Source organism: Electrophorus electricus, chromosome 4, assembly GCF_041902795.1.
Source record: "Electrophorus electricus isolate QZ-2024a chromosome 4, ASM4190279v1, whole genome shotgun sequence".
NCBI classification, from domain to species: domain Eukaryota; kingdom Metazoa; phylum Chordata; class Actinopteri; order Gymnotiformes; family Gymnotidae; genus Electrophorus; species Electrophorus electricus.
In genome coordinates this window covers 30443710-30469131 of record NC_137500.1, presented here as the reverse complement: position 1 = coordinate 30469131, position 25422 = coordinate 30443710, and positions in this window count along the sequence as shown.

Below are 25422 nucleotides of genomic sequence, written 5' to 3'. Positions count from 1 at the left end.
CAGGGAGGCGGGGCCAATTAGACAGAATGAGAAGCAGGGCAGGTGACATGTTCACCTCCATGTCGCCTGATACTTGCAATGAGCAACAGCAATCAGCCCCAATTTTTATTAGTGTTCGTAGCCTTGATATGTTTCAAAAACAGAAACATTCAGGGACTACTAGCAGCGGACTGTGCTTCAGATATTTTGTTTAGGCTGATAATTGGGCTTCAAAGAACAATCACTCATCTCCAGCGTGAAGGATATTTTGCTGCATGGCGTAGGAAATGTATGGCTTAGGCTGTTAAAAGAGGGTAAAGCTAAGCTCACGGCTAAGCATCTTCTGAGCAAATCAATACGTTCTTGATGATTCCAGGATACATGCACGTGTGTTTCTCCGAGTGTGACAAAGAGAATGAGGGGGAAAGGCATGATTTTCTTCTCTACAGCATGGTCCCTCTTTTCCCCTCCACTCCTATACCCATCCCTTCTCTTTCTTACTGTCTCCTTTCTACTATCCTGAGCTTGACTGATCAAAGCAGTAAGTAAACGTGTTCCACTCGCTCTGCTTCTAAGGACTTCTCAGGAGTCGTCTGCCACATGTGGGCAGGGGTGAACTCGCTTTACATAAATACCTCGTGCTTTCAGTGCAATTGACTTCCACTTTCGAAAAAACTGTTATGGAGAATTCAAATTGAATGCGCACGAACACAAACACATTCAGTGAAAAGCGTATTGATGGCTGATTACTCGCACTGTAACTTCAGGAGTAGACAAAGGACGTCTGCGATGAAATGTTGGACTGCATGATTGCAGAATTGCTTTGTGTGGTTCATGCAATCTTTGAATTCATCTGACATTCAGGCTTAGGCTCATATATATATATATATATATATATATATATATATATATATATATATATATATATATAGAGAGAGAGAGAGAGAGAGAGAGAGAGAGAGAGAGAGAGATTGATATTCAAAATTGTACACAGAGTCCAGAGAAACAGAACGTTTTGGACAGAGGTCTTTCATCAGCTGTGCAAGCAAAGTGCTTCTGTTATGTGGAGTGACAGTTGGCATCTCGGTCAAGGATTGAGATGTGTAATACCGACAGTCCTGACGTGTGAGGATGAGGAGCGGCATGAAGGTGAGAAGAGAGAGAGGAAGCATCACCAGATCTCCTGCTATAGCCCCTCCCGTACCTCCGCCATGCCTGGGCAGCCCTAGCGACGGTGGGCTTGTAGCCCAGCGAGACACTGCTCTTGGACGCGTTCGCTGGGCCCCTTCTGCCGCAAGCAGGTGACGTTGGAGACGAGGAGCCAGGAGATTTAAGCAGTCTTTTCCAGAGAGGAGCAGCGAGGCATGGGGCCGTAGATGCTCCTCATGCATGTCCGGTCTACAGAGACAGCAACCCGTGGTAGTATCGGCAATCCCCCGAGGACACAGGAAAAATCTGAACGCCTTAGTCACCATCTGTGTGTGCTGGTGTAGCCCCAGCACACACACTTTCCAAAATGAAAACACCATTCTGATTTCTGATATAGATTTTTTTCCCCTTACAGGCAGTGTTTCCATCTATGAACTTAGTCTGGTATATAGCATCTGAAAGGCTCATTAGCTAACCTTGTGCTACTCCGCTTGTTGACAGTACAGAGAACTTAATGCCTGAAAGGAATTGTGCTCTTTCATATGACCCCGTCCCAAGCTGCAAAGACTGTTGATCGATCTCGAAGAAGGCTCTGATTGGAAAACTAGCACAAAGGTAATTAAGCCTGACTGGAAATGACATCATCATTTGCCCCCGCCCCCTCCGCTGCCAATCTCTAAGCCTCCCTAGTAAGGGCATGACGGATGCTGTGTCTGAGAGCCCAGGAGATTCTATAGCATGGTACAATGAAGGGTTTCTGGATTCCTGAGGGGTCATTATTAAAGCAGCCTTGTCAACAGACATCCTTTCTGTCTCTTTATGATAGATCACACTTGTCAACCGGCCATCAGCTCCGGAGTTCCGGTGGACGCACTCATTAGTAGTGCCAAGAACAGACCCTCTTCCGTGCCACCACTTTGTGAGGCATTGCGTTCCCTCCATACTCCCTGCCAAGATAGAGTCAATAAAGCACACTACGTTCCATTTTGTCTGGCCGCCCCAGGAAATTTCACGGCAACTTAAAATGGTATGCAGATGAAATGCACGGAAAGAGACATTAGCCGCTATTTTATTCCAGCGATTTCTTTCTTTCTGCCTGTCAGCTTGCTGGCTTGGACTAGGGGTGTATCTGCAGGTCTGGGCCATGCCTGGCTTTCCTGAGGAAATAGCAACCGCAGCACAGATAAATGTGCCAATTCCCAAAATTCCCAAACTCCACCAAAAACGTGACCCTTCAGAGTGAAAAGGAATGCGTTGGGATGCAGAGTATACTTCAATAATAATAATAATAATAATTTTATCAACAACCTACCAGTGTACACCATGTTACAATATTTATATTTTGTGGTGGCATGAATTGAATAACATGATTATCTAAAGTGAATTTGAGGTGCGTGTGACCTTGTGTCAGGTTTTGACAGGTACTTTAGGCCACGGTGCATATACCTCTTGCGCTGCTTATTGGCAATGTGCGATATCAGCCAATAGATTTACCACCTGATCCTGTTTCCTTATTTCTAACATTCATCAGTTACAGCGTGGTGGCAGATGAACAGGAGAGTAACACCAGATTGAGAAGTACATCCCATCAAGACCTTTGGAACCTAATGAAAACTCTTAAAGCAGGTCTGTTCCGAATCTGTTCAAGGCAACACTTTAAATTACTCAAGCTGGAAGCTGTTTGGGGGCACTGTGCTCCTCACCAGCTATGGTGTTGAGAAGGAAGTCTAGGTGCCGCTGAGGGAGGGGGCTCTAGGCCATGTTTATGCATTAGTCTTGATGACACTTAGACTGGTCTGGTGTGTGAATTGTGATGCTTTGAATAAAATGGATGCTACAAAAAAAGATGGCTTTCATTAGCACGTCTTTCTCTTCTTCTTCTTCTTCTTCTTCTTCTTCTTCTTCTTCTTCTTCTTCTTCTTCTTCCTCTTCTTCTTCTTCTTCTTCCTCTTTCATCTCTCTCTTTCTCTCTCTCGATCTGCTGCACTTCCTCCCCCCCACCACTGACATCCCAAACTCACAAAGACGTGTGGGAATATAGCCGTGTGCCCAATTGCGTCGGGATTGTTCACTGGCCAGGCAGCTGCTGTGCTAGCCTGATAAGAGCCACTGGCAGGAGACAGCGTGTGTGCTCCGGGATCAAAGCAGCCAGGAGTTGAAATACAGGGAAACAAGTCAAGACCCGCCACCGTCAACAAGCCAAAGCTGCCCCAGCTGCTTTCAAAGGCCCAGTGACAAAGCCTGCATCCTCTTGCTGTCTGTTTATCCATAAGCAAACTTTTCACTGTGTGGAAGTGGTCCAAACCCATGTCCTAGAGTACATCTGTACTGTAGTTTGGGACATTCCTCACTTAAATACCCCATGTTCAACTCAAATTGGGATTATCAATATATCTAATTACAGTGGGGTTTTTTTAACAGGACACCAACTGGCAGATACTAACTTTAAAACAAGAGCGGCCTGTCCTTTCTTTAAGGACAGCACAGACTGTAGAGCGAGTGCTTTGGATGAAACATATCAGTTTCCGTTATTTGTTTGTGAAGACAATACAGTCAACAGTCTGAGTCAACAGGAGGGAAACTGCACTCTCCATTTGCATAGGGTAGGAACCTGCCCACGATGGACAGAGTTACGTGTTTACTCCACATGAAGCACTCAGCTCACAATACATATGGTAATATCTGCTTATTAAAGTGCATCGGCGAGAGGCTTTTAGTGTATGGCTTCCCCGAGGAAGCTCTCAGGGGTACGTATGAATAACTCCAAGCTCCTGGGAGCGAGAACAACATCTCCTGTCCTCGGAGTGCACTTCATCATGGTTTTTGGAGATCGACGCACTCAACGACGTGGTGTTCAAGGAGTCCGCTGACCACACGCCAGCATGTTTCCATGGTAATGGGGCCCTTCCGTTGGGGGCAGTACAAAAGAGACCGTGCCTTTTTATCTTCAAGAAGACAAGCAGGTAATTTAATAAGAGCCTTGATAAAGATCACACATGACACGGAATATCGTTTATGGGGACAGAGACATGAACAAACAAACACGGGGAGAACAAAAGCCAGAGGGCTGTTTACAAGTGTTCTGATATAATGTGATATTTAGGTGATTGAATTGCAAAAATAAAGGTGCTGATGATGTTTTAAACTCATGCTGTCAACAAAGCACCAGAGGGCAGAGTGGTTTAAATAAAGAGCAGCATATGCATATATATATATATATATATATATATATATATATATATATATATATATATATATATATATATATATATATATATATATATATATATATATATATATATATATATATATATGTCTGTGTGTGTGTTGCTTTGTGGGGCTTTTGAGCACATACACTTTAGTAAAATGTGAGATAAGGGCCTCTTTCTGAATTCTGAATTTTCCTGAATTCTGAATAAGCATGTATGAATCACTATATCACTATGAATCATTATTCCAATGGTGACATGTTGTAATTACGCCTTGAACGTGTTTTTCTGTGCCATGTGACATCACATTTTGTGATCTTCAGAGTGTGGAAGGCCACAGACTGGATGACTTCACACTGCTCTCATAAACACATTCGCCTTCACCTCTGAGCATGAGCTCCGATGCATAAACAGAGTCAGAAGGCGAGGACGGAATATTGCAGGAGCTCCAAACACAACCCACATAAGGGAATTTTCTAATCGTCAGTGTGTTCCCATCGTCAGTGTGTTCCCATCATCGGTGTGTTCCATCCATCATTGTGTTCCGTCCGTCATTGTGTTCCGTTCTTCAGTGTGTTCCATTCACTTCCAATCCAACCTTTGTCCTCTTGTGCGATTCACAGGAAAACGCAAACCAAGTTTGCATTTTGGAGAACCAAATGAATTAGTTTGTTGTTTACTGAAAAGGCCTGTGTGAGGTGTGTGGAATTGACATGCCAGGACTCTAACGAACTGCCCAGTGTGCTGTTAGGGGGAAGGACAGGTGTTGGTTCCTATTAGATGTGACGGCAGGAAAAGGTGAGAAAGGGAAGAGCGTGATGAACTGTGAGACAGGAGACCGAACCAGTCTTTCTCCTTACCAAACACTGTAAAAACATCTCCAAGTGCTTTGGCTTGCAAATACCTGAAGTGATTTGCTGGACGCTGTAAAGGTTCATTTCACACTAGGTTTTCGCAGTGCACATGAGGTCATGATTATTACTTTGTGACTGATCACAGCGCTAGCCACTTCACACGTGTTGTCCCAGAGAATCTGGTCTTAGTGCCTCAATAAACAAAACGGAATAAGCATGTGGTCTAGACTCCTGTGGAAATTATTATTAGAGGCAGCCCTGTGGCTCTTTTGTGCCATTGTAGACTGAGTGATGATGATAATTAGCAAGATATAAAGCAAGTTAAGGGGGATACTGAGCTCTGCAGGGATGACACTTGTATATTTTATAAAGGGTACCTTCTTTCATTTTGACAGACAAGGACACATGGCATGCTGTGACGAGGTCCCCCAGGGGCGTGAGTTAGGACGCGCCTCGCCTGCCCGAGTGTCACTGAGCATGTTAAGTAGCTTTATCCCGACTCGACAGGGTTTGTTCAGTGTCATGTTGTTGATGCATCACTCAGGCAGGGCCGTCGTTGACAGCGGGCCCCTGATGGCGAGACTCCCCATGACAGTGTTTGCGCTCACCACGCATCATCCACCTACTGTGGAAGAACAACAGAAAGTGGAAGCCAGGCTGCTGGTATACCCTCTAAATGAGTGTCCATGTGTCAGCAGAGATGCTGTATGAAAGCGAGTCACATCCTGTATTTGCTAACGTACTGTAAAATGCATACACTGTGCAGAACTGGTTCTAATGGCCCTTTACTTAGAACAGTAAAAGAACATTACGTACAAACACACACACACACACACACACTTACACACACGCACACACAAAACATGATGGGCACACGCACAAACACACACACACACAAAAACATGATGGGCACATGCACACATACATGCACACACACACACACACACACACACACACACACACACACACACACATGCAAACACAAACGCAAACATAAAGCACACACATTGAAGCACACACACGTACAAACATACAATGTGCAGGACCGGTTGGAACGGCCCTTTACTCAGAACAGTAAAAGAACATTATGTACACACAAACATGATGCACACACACACACACACACACCCACATCCACATCCCTTTGCAATTCCTTACTTCCAACAAGATACTTATTTTGTATATGAGGAACCCTCTCTATTTGTATACTATCTATTAAGTTTATTGAGTAAAGGTTTGATGGGTGTTCTACGGATTTGTGAATATGCAGGACTTTTCTGAGCCTGTTGTTTTTCAAATAAAGTTTTGCATTGTTTTGTATTGTTTTGATTTTTGCAGAACTATGAAAGAGCCTTTTCCCCACAGTAGTCGTGCCCAGATATAATACGCAGGAAGCTGAACTGATACCCTATGCATCACAGACACCTTCATCTGTCATGCCACATCTGGGCATGGGCAGGTGCTTGTCACATGGCCAGCACCTGGCTAGACAAATGAAGAAGATCTGGATGTGTTCACAGATGCTGGGACACATGAGCAACACCGTCAGGTGTTTGTAAGCCAAAACTCTATTGGTGGTGTAAATACAGGAGGCGCTGAGGTGCTGTGTGCCTAACAGCTCCAGAGGGTGTCCTGTTCTCATTATCCTAATGATTGATCTATACAGAATTATGATATAACCCCATAATTATAACATATTAAGTCTTAATAGCCCCATGAAAAATTAGGTCAACTGACTTCAGGTTTGTTAGGGATTTTAGGTAAGGAATTGGTTCTTAAACACTTTCACACCAATCTGTTATAAGACTCATATTAGCTTCTCTTAGGGATACCAATAAAAGTCTTAGAACTGATCCCAGTTCAGTTACCCGCTGAGGCTTGCCACAGCGGTCATCTTAAATTAATTTTCCTGTTTTACTCAAGGAGATTATGATTATTAATCAATAGTGTTGTATTATTTCCAGTACAAGTATGACATATTACACTGATGATCAAGGCCTGACGAACACCTGCCTGTTTGCAGTTGCGGCCAAATCAATTACTCTCCGAAATAGCTGTGTGTGTGCCCTGAGCAGAGCTGCGCTCCTCCAGAGACAGGGAACATCTCTCTTATCCTGCCGTTCCCCAAATCTGCACTGCACCTGTGTCGCTTGAGGAGGACAGGAAATGAGAAGGCTAGGCAGGGGTGGGGAGAGCCTCCATCTGTGGTGAGGAGTCAGCAGTGTGAAAAAAAAACAGAAAAACAATCAAAACAATTTTCTCACCGCTCAACCGCTTGATATTTTGTTTTCCTGCTTTCTGCCAACAAAACGGTATCACTTCACAGCTAGGCCTCAAATCAACAAACATAGCATTACACAGTGGCACTATGCCAAGCTAATCATAGTTGCTGGCGTGTAACATATGTGCAAAACTTTCAGCGGAACCCTCATTATTCATGCTAATTCCCCCCCGCCCCCCCAAAATTAAAAGATTTCACCATCCATGCTATGTTATGGAGGTTAATATTGAATAGTGATGTCATCCATGCTAAATTATGGGGATTAATATTAAATAGTGATGTCAACCATGCTAAGATATAGGGGTTAATATAGAATATCAATGTCCATACTTGATTAGTTATAGGGGTTAATATTGGACAGCGATGTCCATCCATGATTAGTCCTGCTCACAGGCCTCTTTAGTGTATTATTACTCTACATAGGGGTTATTACTGTACATAGGGGTTATTATTGTGCATACGTATTTTGTTTGAGTCGATTACCTTAAAAGATGGATTTGACATTAAACTGCTTACTGTTAGATTACCAAAAAATTGCGGTGTTGCTTTTGACCTTCAATGCAAAACAAAACATGGTGTATGTACTTTTGTGGGACATAAGGAGATTTTTATGGTGTATGTATTTGTGTGGGGCATAAGGAGACTTCTATGGTGTATATATTTGTGGGAAACGTAAGGAGACTTCTATGGTGTATGAATTTCTGAGGGACATAAGGAGACTTCTATGGTGTATATATTTGTGAAGAACATAGGGAGATTTTTATGATGTTCTTTGGATGCTCATTCTGATTAAAATTAAAAAGAAAACTTTACACTTGGTAAAAATATTTTATTTTCCCATTATTTAGTCTTATTAAAGTCTGCAGCATGTAGTCATCGTGTTTTTGTCATGTTGACCTCTTCTTTAACCTCAGACTCCTGATTTGTTGTCTTTGATTTTTATATATACTTTCCTCATTAGATGCAGAAACATTGATCCATTCTTTTATTTAATCAAGACTGGATTATGGTAATGGTCTACTAATTGGATGCTCTAAAAAGTCATTAAATAAACTCCAACTTGTAGAGAATGTGGCAGCCAGAGTCCTTATAAGAGCTATAAAGTTTGACCTTATTAGCCCTGTTCTTTCAGCTCTGCACTGGCTCTCGTTTCAATTTTGAATCAACTATAAAATACTCTTGTTGATGTGTATAGGTCTAAACTGTCTGAGTGAACTCATTGAACACTCTAACCTGCCTCGCTTACAGCATTCTCAGAGTGCAGAGTTTCTGTTAGTACCCAGAATTAGAAGGATTACAGCTGGAAGACTAGCCTTCTCCCTCTAGATCCCGTAAGTCAAAGAATAACCTTCCAGCATTAATGCAAAACTCAGACGTATTTACTCAAATTTTAGTTAGTTTCCTGTACATAAAGTTATAGAGTTTAGGGCTCCTGGTCACAGAGTTTTATGCTAATCTGAGGTGTTGATGTCGTCTGGCTGCTCCAAGCATTCACTCAGGTTCATGATGATGATATCGGCGGAAAGCAATGTCTCAGCGTGCCCTCAGGTCTGTGGTCATCCTCTGGCATGCCTGTTCAGCTATGCTGTCACATATAAACCCGCCCGAGGTGAACACCGTTCACTGGCGCGCGTCTAATGTTTATGGACTGTTCAGGTATCGTCCCTCCCTACAGACCTTAACTATGTCTCTCTGATTTATCTGCATGTTGCAACTAAGACCATGTCTAATTAGACGCACTCATTGGTGATGAAGAATCATGCCAGTAGATGTACTTCCCTTCATCCTCCCTACAGAAACAGTTCACCCACTTTAGACCCACCGGAGAAGCTGATACACCTACACTGAACTGAACTCAACCTACACATGGATTGTGTAGAATGTTGCATGGACTGTTTATATAACGGGCTGTCCAAGGACGATGGGTTCCCCATCGAGTTTTGGTCCTATGGTTCCTTTTTTTAATGTACCCAGGGAGCTTTTCCTTGTTGTTGTCTTGCTCATTAGAAAGCTAGACTCAAAAATTTGTAAGGCTGCATTGTAGCACCACATGTTGTAAAAAGTACTATATACTTTGCTTATTCTATGTTTATGTTGATATTTTGAAAATCTTATGATTTAAATAATTTGATTTTACTGTAAATCACAGATATTTACTTATAGAATGTTAAGATATTTTGTAAAGATGGCTTGATTTGATGATGTTTTAACAGCCACTGTAACAGGCACGTTTGCTAACTGATAAGGATGTCAGGGGTGATTCTGGCTATAATAAAAATCACAATGTAATGATGATGATCGTCATGTAAACAATACCTGTCTGTATATATTTCCACATACTTTAACAGAATACAAAAACATTTAACCAATATCAATATTCATGTTTATAGTTATCAGTACTATTCATATATGTTTATATTCTACACAGCTCCTTATCATCTGTATCTTCCTTCCTATGAGTGTAGTTCTGTAATTTCTCTATTACCCAGTTTTATTGAAGTATTTTTTTTTGTTATTATGTATAGTATGAAGAGGGATGTTCCTAAGGCTAAATGTAGACAAAAATCATACTGTATATTTTAGAAGTACAAATTTTAAGTGTGATAACAGCCTTATTTATGAATAAGTAATATATAATTACTGTAAAATTTTATCATCCTGTCATTTAACCATATGTGATAAAACCATATGTGATAAAAAAAAAAAAGTTCTAAAAACTAAAAACAAATTCCCCATAAAAGCCACTATAAGGTCCACCTATTTTAGCTGCAGTGTTGTTGTCCAGTGTTTCCTTTAATTTCCTTTCCCAGTCTGGACTCTGTGCTCATCGGACTGCTCATTCCCTCTGCTCCACTTCCTTTTGTGCTGGTCTCCCTATGTCATCCTTCATATCGGGCTGTCTGATTGTCTTGGAGACGGCTTAGCTCTGGAGCACCCAGATGCACGTGAACCTGTCTGCTCTTACCCATTCCTTGTTTAAATTAATACATCCAGCCATGCTCCAGTGTGGCTCTCTTCATATCTAAACTCTAACCTCAATCCTCTCTGACCCAGTTTCATAATCTCTCGCTGTGTGTCCAATCCTGATAGATGGCAATAAAATATAATCGTTTTTGTCCAGTAGGAATGTTGTGATATTGCAGTGTCTCCTCTACTGTTTTGAGTAGGGGCGCCCAATGAGGCGTCCGAAGATCTACCACCCTGCAGAGTTACTTCCGAGCCTAGTCTACACCTCTTGATCCAGGTGATCAAAGCCTTCGGTAGCATCTAAATATTAGACTCAGATGAAGTGTTGGAACTAAACTCTGCAGGACCGTTAGTCTCCATGACCGAAATGAGGCACCCTTGATTTAGACTCCTCTATCAGATAGCAGCTGGGGGAAGGTGAGTTCCCCTTTGTGAGTCATAGTTCTTCCTAATGATTCTCAGGCATTTCCGTATGTGCCCTTATGTGCCATCTTTCCTCTTGAGTGGCCCAGTTGTCTCGGAAAGAGTTCTTGAAGAAGAGACTTTGAACCCTGTGCCCCCTCCACCTCCACCTCCACCTGTTTGATTGTTTGTTTGTTTGTTTGTTTGTTTGTTTGGTGCTGGTGCATGCAAAGGTGAGATGCCAAGCAGTGCAAGCAGTGGGACTTGGGGCATTTCAACAGGCAAAACCTTCCCTTGCTCTCCATACAAAGCCCATAGATACAGTGTGAGGCCATCAGGGGATGAGAGTGTTATGGATCTATAATTACACGTCGCTTGCTTCTATGAACTTCTCCCAAGGCTTTAGTTATGAGTGCACTCAAATGCTGATTTTCTTTATCACTGGGGAATGAATGAATTTAGTGGCATAACATTAAACTCTATCATGCACTGGCTTTGAGCTCAGATTCAGTGCCCTATTTAGGTCAATGATGCCAAATAAATGAATTGAAACCTCTGAAACCTTTGTTCCCTTTTGTAATTTCCCATATCTACAATACACTGATCTACAGATGACATTAATTTCAAACACCTATGACAATAAGACTGTAATGCAAATCTTTGTATACTACTGGTATATCTATTTGGAAGATTAGAAAGAAAAAAACATTCTAATTTGAACATTTTATCCTCCTATATGCACACAGCAAATTCCCCAATGGTGAATTTACTGAACACAGCAGGTGAATTTACTGAACACAGCAGGTATTAATTCAACCCTGAAGACTTCCCTGTGAACCACAGAGTGTCCAGTAAAGACAAAATTGCTGTTCATTTAAAACAGATTAAATAAATAAATAATAAACATACTATAAACATCCAAAATGCTATTTTGCTGCAAACAGGTCTGACTTTAATTGCTAGTCATTAACTAAATCTGAATAGTCCATTGTTTCATAATTAAATGATCAACAATATTGTAGTGTATGTTTTAAATTCAACTTATACCCAAAGTGTAGGAATGTATGACATTAATATCCAACTTCAAAGTATTAATAAAGGTATTGATAACACAGCCACTTTTAACAAGTGGGAGTTTTTAATCACTGAAGGCACACTGAAATTGTCACTGATAAAATCAAGACATGAATAGTTCTCAGCATTCAGTGGTTTTTAAATCATAATGTAGCACTGTTTGACTCAACACATTTAATATATGTCATACTGCCTATTCAGAATTAAAAAAAATAAATCAAGTGACAGTTTGCCTACAGAAAACATTTCATTTCTGATTCAACATCTAACATATGTATCGTGTTTTTCAGCAAATGATCACATACCATCTAGTAGCCTGAGAACCCAAAGAAGCTACTGCAGAGTTTAGAGAATAGCACTGATGTCTTCCTTTACTTTAATACATTCACTTAGGCAGATCACCTCTGGTTTTCATCACTAAAGCACAGTTTCTTCAGCCTAGCAGCCTTGAGAACCAGTAAACTCCCAGAAGAACTTCGGAGTGAATGCCAATGAAGAATCACCTCTGAAAGGAAATTAGGTGATTTGGACAATGGGTGTGTGGGACTTACCTCATTAATCACTCGATTATTCACCTCACCATATCACCTCCCCACCAGAAGATCAGCACTGTGACTATGAGATTAATTCATGTAAGGTCACAGGGGTTTGGAGACCCCTCTCTGATATCATTTTCTAATGGTTATTTGCAGGCATGTGATGTATAGTTTGATCATGCCATACCACCCTCAGCCAGCAGAGGGTGCAGTGTACACTAGGGCTGAAGGATGATGTTGACGAGTAGTTCAAGACATCTTTGGGTTGTTAGACACGTTTGTTTAATCACTCCATGCTTTTCTAATCCAAGATGCAGGATGTTTTACTAAGGCCTCTGAATAGTAACAGGACAATAATTACTTATGACTGTACAAACACACACACACACACACACACACACACACACACACACACACACACACACACACACACACACACACACACACACACAAGAAAACCATATTGCATGGCAAGCTAAAGTTGCAGGGTTTTGTAGGAGCACATGTGGATATAGAACAGACAGCTGTAGATCCATGTAGTGGCCCAGTTTCATAGCCAACAAACACGCTGTAGTTGAATTTTAGCACAAGCCAAACAAGGTCCATTTTCCACAATTCCAGAAGAGAAACAGTTGTGCAGGTACCACTGGTAACTCCAGCAGCTGCACTGAACTGGTGTCCTCAGCAGTCATTAGTGGTGCCGGTACAGGTGACTTTCTGCACTCAGGTGCTGCCCCCCCATGCTTCTGCTCGTTATGCAGTTTCTGTTGCAGGTCGCATGGCTGCAGTCACTCAGCCTTTATGCCATCTGCTACAGTGTGCGAAACAATGGAAGCTGACAAACGTAGCGATAAAGCACAGGGCTGATCCAAACACCAGGTGCAGCCAACGTGGCCTCTGCACACGGACGAATTTGTTTTGGATCCTCCTGTAAACACAGTTGTACTGTGGGCCAGATGGCAGAGGGAAAGGCCGCGTAGCCATGGGGCAGAGTAAAGTCAAGCAAAGTGCAACCGACGAGCAGTGTGTGTCTCATTTGCCTCCTACACACACACGCGCGCCCGCACACGTGTGCGTGCACAGACATATATGCACGCGCGCGCGCACACACACACACACACACACACACACACACACACACACACACACACACACACACACACACACACACACACACACACACACAGGTACACATACACATCCCACCCCCTTCTAATTACTTATGTTTAACAGTGTCGCTGACAAATGACTTACGCAATACTATGGCTCCAAGAGCTATCATTTCCATATGTTCTTGTGCGGATTTGGAATGGCTCACACATTTACGGAGACTGAACTTTACCAATACTCTTCCTAATGGTTTTCCATCAGACTGACTGTGTTGTGGTATTGCACAATCAAGCTGCTATACTAGTGCACATCGAATTTGCTCACCATCTAAACTAAGCAGCTGCCATCCCAAGAACAAATGATCTTTGCCTAGGGAGAACACAAGCCAATGACTAAGGAGGCCAATGGCAACAGCGGAACAAAACAACAGAGGGGGAAAATTACACTCTAATTTATCAGTTTCACTTGCAAGTGACCCAGGGGTGGCCAAACCAGGACCTGAAGGCCCGACGTCACTGCAGCCTGTCCAGGGATGGGCCTCCGTCCCCACACCTGCGGGAAGACTCCACCTTCCATTCCTCTTCTTAATTAGCTCCAGCCCTTTCTTGCTCTGCAGGGCTCCACCCTCAAACTCTCTCAGCTTCCTCAGAGATCCAGATGGACCCAAATCTACCCCCCCGCCACACACACCCCCAACTGCTTTTCCACTCGGGGTGCTGCTTCCTGTTAGCTTCCTGCTCCTCTCTCATGCAATTACTCACTCAGTGGATAAATAGATGGTTCCATTATCAGGGTTATTATCGTGTACATGGGCCACAGGCACTGGCCAATTTCGTGTCCCAGTATTTATCGGCTTGCCCTCATATACACACGCGTGTGGAGATCTGTAGGAGCACTACAGTTATTACTGTAAGAGGAGCAGTGAGATATTTTTGCTCCATTCTCCATTAGTGTGTAATTTCTGAAAGAGGTTTAGGTTCGGCTTTAGTGCAAATTGTATCTGCAGTTCTTTTAACAACATGCTGAAGTTTGGAGGTGCCTAGATGTATTCCACAGCATGAATGGCTGCTTGGTCACTTTCACAGTATGATCCAAGGACATAAACGCACATAAACACACACAAACGCATAAACACACACACACACACACACACACACACACACACACACAAAAGCACACACGCACACATTACTGAAAACACGGGGACACACACACATTAGAGTATAACACACAGACATAGCTATATATATATATATATATATATATATATATATATATATATATATATATATATATATATATATATATATATATATATATATATATAGCTGATGGGCTTTGGCCTGTTTAGCAGTCAAATATTAAATATCAAATATTTTTAAGGGCTGAATCCTAGTTATATGCTCTCTGAGGGCTAAACTAAAGTTTAAAAGCCTCTCATTTAGTTTTCCACACAGAATCATATTCTAATTCATGTTACAAAGGGCAGCTACGGGAACGCGTCAGTCTCAGCATGCGCGCCGAGCACAATTCTCCCTCGGAACAAAGATAAAAGAACGGAGAACATTCGAAGCACTTTAGCTAATTGCGTTTGACGAACAAGTCCATCTTCGCCAGGTCTGTCCCCATCCAAAGCTGTATGCAGTTAGACAGAACAAAGCACGGGATTCATGGGCTTACGGAAAAAGAGTAACTTCACTCTCGGCGCAACGGAGCAAGCCACCGTAGAGAGAGCTCCGCTTTGATCCCGGAAGAGGCTGGAGCTGACACCTCCCTTCCTTTTGTCTCGATAAGTGCTCCGATGATTTTGCGATTCAGGAGCTTGTTCAAAGTTTCCAGGAGATGGTGATAAATTGCACCTGAAGGTGCCTGTATAGAATACTAAATTGTGCTGTAATGGTTCAGCGTCGGTACATATCATAATGGACGTTTTATGTGGAAATACGGGTGGAATCGTGGGGAATTATATTAGTACTTACCAAAACAATGCTGATATATATATATATATATATATATATATATATATATATATATATATATATATATATATATATATACACACACACACACACACACACATGTATTTTTGAAATGATATGAGACTGCATATTTAGCTCGAATCCAACAATCCAGCAGTTTCCACGTTTAAATTCACATATATATAGGCAGTTTTAGACCCCAAGGTCTGATCTGGAGCTTTTCTCTGTGAGCGGGAATTGAGGACAAAATAGTGTAGTGTGATATCGGCATAGTTTGTAGAAACACTTCAGTGACAGAACAAAATTCTCTGTGCCACTGAACCACACACACCTCACCTGTGCAAATACAGTTAAACACAACTACCTACTCTGTTCTCTGTAAAAGTATGCGAACACCACACAGTAACGTGGAACACAGTGGAGCAAGAAGAACACAGACGAGAAGAGGACGAGGAAGAATATGAGAGTGAGGAAGAAACTGAAATAGGATAAGAGCCACTGTGGTTGACAGTTATTGAGCATGGCATGAGCTTGGCAGAAACTGGGCAATGAGTCCAGCCCGATTTGAGCCGCTGGATTCATTGGGACTTTGCACATTGAGAACAGGCAAGTCAGAATATATAGACATATCGCAAATATGGCTTTGTCCATCTTATTCAGGAGACATTGATAGCATAATTGCACTCTGTTCTGTAGAATTCACAGAACACCATCACATGGTAGAGAAAACACTTTATGGTGTTGGTAAATAATACCATCAGATCATCAGAGAAATACAAAGATGAATGACAGAGGAGAATGACATGTTCCACAACATAAGGAATGTTTCTACATCAACCACTGCTCATGTAATGAGGACATAGAATGAATACGAAACGCATTTGTCTAGTTTCATTTGAGAGGAATTCTGATCATGTGAAAGAAATGTGACATGTAGATGCCCAAGTACCATATCACTTTACTGTAAAACTCTCTGCTTTATCACTGTGTTACTGTATTTCCATATCGACTGGGTTACAGTATTGTATACATATTCACTCTTCTGCATGACTGTAACCTAGTTATGTCTTCATCCAGAGAATACTGCAATGCTAACTGGATTGAAAACATCTGCATTGGCGAGGCTGGATTCAATTTGGTCAAAAGGCACTGCACAGGCAGGAACAATGTAGGACAAAGAGCTCCAGTAGATGTCCTTGGCCAAAGAGGGGGAAATGAGAGTGTCTGGTGCCGGCAGTCCGTGGACCGTCGGCATGTCACAATTGCTTCATTCAACACAGCACTCCTTGTGGAATTCCTCAGCAGACACTGTGTAATGTTTTGTTCCCAGCCACAATTCAATTTTTCATTTCTCATTATTGTGTAAGCCTATATATGGAATATATTTGGGGTTTTGTTAAAATTATATATATATATATATATATATATATATATATATATATATATATTGCAATGGATGTAGTATCCTTTATTTCCCACAGAATATTCAAAGTTGCAGTACTACAGTAGTTTTAGTTTTTGTAACAGTGTCACAGTGCTATGAACTAGTTTTGTAGCGTGTGTGCGATTACTCAATGCATGATTTGGTTTTGAGGACTGTGAGAAGGGTTTTTCAGTAAAAATTCTTTTCTTTCCTTGTGTCTTTAAGGTTTTTGGAAAGTGATATTTGATACTGGCATTTTGGGGATACTGCAGCATTCTGATAAATATGTGGGAAAGAGACCATCTAAGAAACCAAAGCGTTAAAGCAGCATAAATCAAGTTGTGTCTGCGGAAAAAAGGTCCCAATCCCAAGACCTGAGCCATGAGTATTCCTCATCTACACCCCTACATGCTGAGTAGTTTTAACTGCACAAACAGCCCAAATAAAACTGAATCATGTTTTGGTGTTTTGAAAGTAATGTGAGACATTTATTATACTCTGCTTGTATGTGCATGCACGTATGTGTTCCAATAAACCGTTGATGTCTAGTAAAAATAGGATGCCTTTCTATATACACTGGCACATATAATGCCCTGATATTAGATAATGTCTACAGGGGGAAATAAGAGTTGTGTAATTGCGAGCTTAACAGTAGTAAGGCTCACTCTGCATGTCCGCTTGGCTGTAGCTAATACTGCAAGGTATGGTGTTCTCACATCTAATGCTGACGATACAAGCAAAGCGACTCCTGCAAACCTGCGTGTGTACTCACAGACTTCCGAATGAAGCCGAAAAATACCTACATGGAGCTACTTTAGACCTATAGACTTAACAGATGAGGAGTTTTCTGTATGATAATAGACAACGATCATAAGATAAAGGCACTCGATTTTAGAAAAATGATCAACGTCATATAATCCTCAATAGGAAAACCGTCCATCTGGAGACGAACCCTTGACAAAATTTGTCACTGAATAATATTAATATTTGTTTCCACTTATTAATTCATGAATTCCTGAGTAATTCTCTGTGTCCCCGACCACTGCGCTGCGCTGTGGAAGCCTGTCGGGGGTGGGGTGTGTGTGTATGTGTGTGTGTGCGTGTGTGGGGGGGGGGGGGTTGCAGAGAAAGCTGAGGCTGGTTCTCTGCCAGGTGATTCTCTAAGGAGGGAGGATATGAATCCCTATCTGGCTGCATAAACAAACACTCACTACAGCAGGGGGGCTGTGATTGCTGTTTCTATTATGAGTGCGAGAATCCCAGCATCGAGGATAGAACAGGCAAAACATGTATGCCGCAGAACTCAGTGCACCCATTGTTTGATCTCTTTGATCCTTACTTTCAGATAAGACGTAAAATAGTCTGTTGAAAGACAGCACGATTCAAGCTTGTTGTCTTATTACACTTCTAAACCTGACCCTCATTAATTTAATTGTAATTTACTAATTCCCAGTTTCTTGTCATCTACCATTATATTGCAACATCATTTATTTGCAATTAAAAATACATGAAGTATCTGATAAAGACATGATTTTTTTCATTTTTCTGCCAGGCCTCATATCATTTGTGGATAACCAGTCAGGCCAGGTGTTGTTCTTTTGAAAAGCTATTATTAACCAAATCAACAGGGGTGGACAGAGGACGGTGACCCTGGGGCACGTCTGCGGATGAGTGCCTGTTAGGACTCTTCTAATGGATGCCTGTCTAACCTGGCAGGTCAGGCAGTGAAGCACTGTAGCACAATCTAACCAGGAAACGATAGCTTAGAATCAGCCTGATGCCTATTGTTCTCATACCCCTTCATTTGCGTATATATGTATAGCCCGCATTCTGCCATAGCTAGCTAATGTTTTATGTCATAACTTAATGGCCAGTTGTCCATACCCGAACGAGGCCCAGTCCATTAGTCCGGGGTGTAACTCTACTAAAGCTGGAAATGCAGTATGTGGAAGTACACTAGAACAAATTTACTTTGGCATTTCTGTTCTAAACTACAGAAACATATGCTGTCCTTCTACCATATGACTTAATTAGCTTACTAATGAGTTTAGGCAGCCAGATACTCTACATGCTTTGTCAAAACGCATTAGTCATGATGGGGAGAGCAGTGAACGGCTCAGTCTCTTGATGTCTAAAATGAAATAAGTACCTGAAAAAGTAATCATTCAGACTACAACAAACATAACAGAAACAAGCAAATGTAATCTTACAAGCCAAAGGGTATTAACTGCTTATAATGACATTCAGGAAGATGGGTGACATCTGTAATGAAAACACATTCCTTCCAAGTGTTACAGGAAATTATGCCATAGAGTCATCTACATCAACAACACATCCCCCCATATGAGGATGTATGGAACAGAACATCATATCAAATGTCACTTATGTCTATTCTCATCACTGCTAGATCGTCTCTCTGAATGCTAACTCCTCGTCCTGCTCCATACGCCGTCCTTGACTACCACATTAGGAGCTCCTTATTGGTCAGACTCATCCACCTCTGTCTATAAATCTTAATCGTAATTGAAAAGCCTGAACAAAGTGGAGTGAACCTCTTGATTGGTATGGTACACAACGCAGTTCCAAGGCCAGTCCGTTTAGATGCACTGTGCCCACTACAGTCACAGGAGGCCAACACTTTATTCCCAGCATGTGCACCCGGAGAGGCTTTAGTCTTGCTGAGGACAAACCCACCAGCAGACCTTGTGCTTGCAGACTGAATCAATCAATGTTGGCCATTAAAACGTGTTGGCAGACCGTGGTAGACTTGAACTGCACACACTCAGCTGGAAATATTGGGACCTAATCACGTTGGAGTTGTGTGCAAAACATCCACTGAATGGAGATCTATTTCTCAGACTGACCAAGTCCCAAAGTGCATACTCCCTGTAGCAAAGGCAGGGCATCTAAAGAACAGCTGTTAAGAAGCTGAAATAATAGAGAACTTTTTAGAAAGGAAATCCTTGAACACTTCAAAACTGGTGAGCCTGCAGACTCTGGAATATAAAAAAGCAACAGAATATGATAGCATCTCCACAGATTCTACATCAAGGTCATACATACAAGTTCAACCTTGAGAGAACAATGCGCCTGACAAAAAGAAAATGTCATTATGTGCCGTCATATGCACCAAAACAGAGTGCAGTAGACAGCGTATTGTGTGGAAGTATATATACGACCAATGTATGGCAGCAGCATACGATGAAGGACAAAAAAGCCCTGCAGTGTCACTACATGAGAGTTCCTGAACTCAGTCTGTGTGCAAGAACAGAGGCACTCCAGGCTCTATACGAGGCAAAGCAAGGGCTATTGACTCAAGGCGCAATAATAAGCTTTGCCTAAAACAGTAGACAGCAAAAGTGGTAAAGATCGTACCAAAGGAAAAAACTAAAGAAAACAGCCCTAATCCCCCTCTGTAGTACTTCTTTAATGATCTGACCAATTAAATGATGGCCTACTTACTTAATGTGGTACTAATTAAATACCTGTCTACTTGCCTAATGTGTTTCGACATAAAAACTCCTGTGTGATGACGTACAGGTGTGCCTAGACTTACCTCTCCTAAAGCTGCTCCTCAAAGTAAATACTCGTTAGATGCTGTGCAAGCATAAGAGCAGTTCTTTCCCCATAAGGATAAACTAGAAAAGTAGAGAGAGAGAGAGAGAGAGAGAGAGAGAGAGAGAGAGAGAGAGAGAGAGCGAGGGAGCGAGAGGGAGAGAGAGAGAGAACAGAGTGAGAGTAAGAGTACAGAGTTCCTGCCAGAAGGGGAAATGAAGCCAACTTCAGGAACCCAGGAGCAGCTCTTCAAATGGACGTCTCGGCCCATTTCATACCGATAAACAGTCTCATTGTCCTGCGTACCTGCAGACAAACTCACAGGTACCCACATCACTTCCAGTGAGTAAGCTTTATATATATATATATATATATATATATATATATATATATATATATATATATAGAGAGAGAGAGAGAGAGAGAGAGAGAGAGAGAGAGAGAGAGAGAGAGACACACACACGCACGCCTCCTATAGGGGAATTTGTAAATGTAAATGTAATGTACATTTCAACAAACCTACTGAAAATTTAAGAATACTCTGCATTTGGAATTTAAATAAAAGCAGTGACATTGTTATTAAGGCAGCTGAGCTGATAAAGGTGAAGCCTTTACAAGAAGGTAGCAGTTACAGTCCTCCATTCAGTCCACTATCAATCATGCCAGGATGCCTCCCTGATTTCACACATAATCCTACTGTAGATAATATTCACTGCAGCCATTTTTATCTTTTCCCTGGACATCCTATTGTATATGCTTGTTCCTGCCCAACAGAAATTATATTCATATCCATTTTATAACCCCTTTTATAGTCGTTACCGAGTTAGAACATGTACTAAAACCGAATCATCCTGTGAAAACCTCTTTGTTGAGAAACGTTTTTTGAACAATATTTGGGACCTGTACCCTTCGTATTTCTGAGTTGCATTGATGACATTGTTGGAATTGTTAAATATACACTTGAAGTTCCACCCAACTGGAATATACATGGTATATAACACGTCCTGGCAAGAGGATAACATTTTTATAAGTTTCGGTTATATCGGTACAAAAACATCAAAAACTTGCTCATCAAGAATGAGATAAATGACCATTTGTATAATAACTGTGGTACTGTAGGCTGCATTGCATTGCATATCTGCTTGCATTGCCAATTGTTGCTATGGCAGCAATGAAGTTAGAAAACTAAAAGAAAAACACCTGCTCTACACTCCCAGAGCTTTAGAAATCTGATGGAATGAATGCAATGATTTAAACATCTATTTTTTCATTGCATCTCCTAGAACCTCCTAGAAGGAGCTCTGTCCACAATGTCCTGTGTCTCTGGAAACCTAAAGTACAATTTATTCTCTCTGGAAACCTAAAGTACAATTTATTCTCTCTCTCTCTCTCTCTCTCTCTCTCTCTCTCTCTCTCTCTCTCTCTCTCTCTCTCTCTCTCTCTCGCTCTCTTTCGCTCTCAGAGACACACACACACACACATATACGTGAACCTTGGATGGGCATTTATCTTTTTTCTCATACTCAGGCTTTCTACCAGAGTCCTGGGAGTTTGTGGGTGGGGTGCAGTATTTGTGCTGTTCCTATGATTGCACTCTTCTGGACTAAGATTGATGTTGTCATTCCTGGGATCTATTGCAGACACTGCTCCAGCTTAAGGGTCACAGCTCCAAGTGACCCACTCTCCACAGGGAAAACCTGAGTGTTAACCTTCCAAATAATTTCTATTTCTTCTTTCAGTCCATTGTATTTTTTTAAACCTTTAATATTCCTTTCTATTGATGTTTCCATCATTTGGGACTACCATGTCTATCACCACTGCTGTTTTCTGCATCTTGTGCACTATTATGATGACTGTTTAGCTCACCATCACTTGTTTATCAGCTTGAATGTCCCGCAGTCTGCATCTTGGGTCTTCTCTGGTGTAACATACCCCACCTTAGTGCTTAGTGCTTAGTGCTTAGTGCTTGATCTTTTGCTGCCTTGATTAGTGACTCTGTGCTGTCGTTCAGTCCTGCCATTTCAAGCCATTGGTAGGATTATCTTTTGTCAGCCACCCCTGCTAATTGTCAGTTGTACCTTCCATGAAGGGACTTATCCTGCCATGTCGCCTCCTCGGTTTCCATGGTGACCACTTACTCCATCTGACTGTGGCACTACTTCATCGACTCATTCCCATGTGACTGGAGAATTCCCAGGTAAACTCTCCTCTAGGTCTGTTATATGGCCTTGTGGAGGTCCAGTTCCCTCTGATCACATTTCTTCATTTTACAATCAGACAACCAGACCTCTCCATCCCAAATGACATTCCTGAATCTGTACCTGTACTGACTGATATTAATTATTTGGTTCAGGTAATTCAAGCCTATTCAAGCCTTCCACTGAAGTCTGGATGAAGGACATTACGTTCTTACTGATTATTATATGAGCTCTGTTCATAGATATTGCCATCCACCAGATAGACTAACCTAAGAATTTTCTGTATCTATTACAAGAAAGCATACAACTCAATGCCTCACACCAGGACACTCACATGCCTAATACTGTATATGTGATCTGCCACAGTATTAAAACCAGTGACAGGTAAAGTGAATAACATTGATTATCTCATTACAATGGGACCAGGCAAGCAGTGGGATATATTTCAGCTTTTAGCAGATGCTAAGACACTATTTCTGAAACTGTGCCTCCTTTTGTCAAAACCTGACCAACAAAAGCCATATACAACACATGTACACACACATGTAAAATGTTTCACACTTTTGGAGAAAGCAAACACTTCATCCAAACCTTTTGCCAAAATGACACAAATATCAAATGCACAGCTATTTTTATACAACTGATCCTACTAGCTTGTGGTTTTGGGTTTTCAGTGTGCGGGGCACAACAGTCAGCTGAAAAGGTTTGGGAGGTGGATATACCATCTGGAGTGATGTATCCACCTCTGTCTTGCTCCGTCATCAATGTCACAACAAGCTTCCTTCTGAAGAAGTGAGAGGCGTTGGTGGGGTTGGTGATCATAGATCTTTCACCTCAATGCCAAAAGAACTCCTCAGTAGGACTGAGGAATGGAGAGTAAGGTGACAGGTGATCATTGGTGTTCAATCAACCATTTCTGCATCCAGTGGAAACTTATGTTGTCCCAGGTGACAGCAAACCTGAACTGCTCTGGTCCATCCCTGTGGTGATGGGGTATGTTGTGCAGTGTGTCAAGGAAGATGATGATGTTGTGGGGACCAAAAAGTGGCATCATGATGAATAACACTATTCTGGCTAATGGCTGTACACTTTGTGACGTTGCCACCATGCTGTCTCAGGGGCACTGATGATGGCATGGTGTCCTGTGACGTTCCTTCCCCTGCAACTTGTTTTGACCAGGATCATCAATGTAAAGGAACTTGTGTTCCATTGCAGCAACATTTAGCGCCATCACTCTCTGAAATCCAACATTACAGTATTATATGACAATTGTGAAACAGGCATAAAGCAGTTAATATAGTGTTGCACAGGACGCTAGAATACAGTACAAGTGAGAGGATGGCATAACATACCTGCACATATTCATAGTATACTTGTTTTCCACTGCCAGATCTGAAATTATGCCCTGTATAGCTGCTTCATGCATACTTGATGTCTTTTCAGGAGATGGCCCAGTGCAGAAAAACTCACTGAATGGATGTTGCTGACAATGGCATTGTCAGTAATGATGTGCTGTTGTAGTTGTCATAAATGTATGCTATTGTTTGATCTGACCATGTTTATGATGGTCTCTTCTTGCTCTGGGGTGAACAGCCATCTACTTCCTCGAGCAAGAGGTAGTCTAGCAGGTTGGTAATATAATGTGTCGCGGCTCAGATTAGGATGGACCAGCCTGCAGAAAACTCAACCCATGTTGGACTGCAGGGTCAACCAAAGTGGCCCGGGTCTCATAGATGATAGTTGCTTGTCCTCTTCCTCATCCTCATTCTCTTCCTCTCTGTGGCTTAAATTGTTGTACAGGCTCAAATATGTAATCTGTCACCTATTTATAGGGCTCAGACTCTGATTTCTTAACATGTGTAAAAAGTAGCTAGAACTATTTTCTTCTGTGAAGATGGAGTTTGGGTTATTGGTACCTGGGTGTAGCAATTGCATGGCAGTGTTTTCTAAAAGAAAGAGTTTTAAGTGATGAGTGTAAAATAGGAAACTGCGTTTAGTGTTTTGCAAAAAGTGTCTTTTTTTAGAATTGCTAAATGAATGTAAGTCAGAGAATGTCCTTATGGTTTAGTGTACCAAGCCAATAGATAGGCTACATAACTTAGTCCCTTTCAAAATTGTGCTACAAGTACATGTTTTAAGCTTAGTAACAGCAGCAAGCTGTAAGCAGCAACTGAAAAGTCAGTACTTGCAGCTGATGTATTGGAAGCAGGAACAAGGAGCAACCATAAGGAAAGACTTCATCAAGGGCCAAATTGCGATGACTAGACTACTGGTTTAGAGCATCTCCAAAATGCAGTGGTTGCAAAAGGGGCTCAGGGAAGGACAACCGGAGAACCGGTGACAGGGTCAACAGGATCCAAGGTTCATAGATGTGCAGGGGTAATAAAGGCTAGCCTGTCTGGTTGGATCCCACAGAAGAACTACTGTAACACAAATTGTTGAAAAGGTCAGTGCTGGCTGTGACGGAAAGGTCTCAGAACACACTCTTCTGGACCCCTTGATGAGTCAAAGCTGCCTCGACAATATTATGCAGGTAGTTTTATTGTTATGGCTGACTGGTGTGTATGTACCTAAAGAAGATCCTGTCTCCTTCCAGTGGGTGATGTGTTTTTCCCTTTACACTTGAGCTTTCTACCAGAGGTTTGGGAGATTGAGGGTGTGGTGCAGTATTTTTGCTGTTCCTAGGATTACGTTCACCTGGAGTGA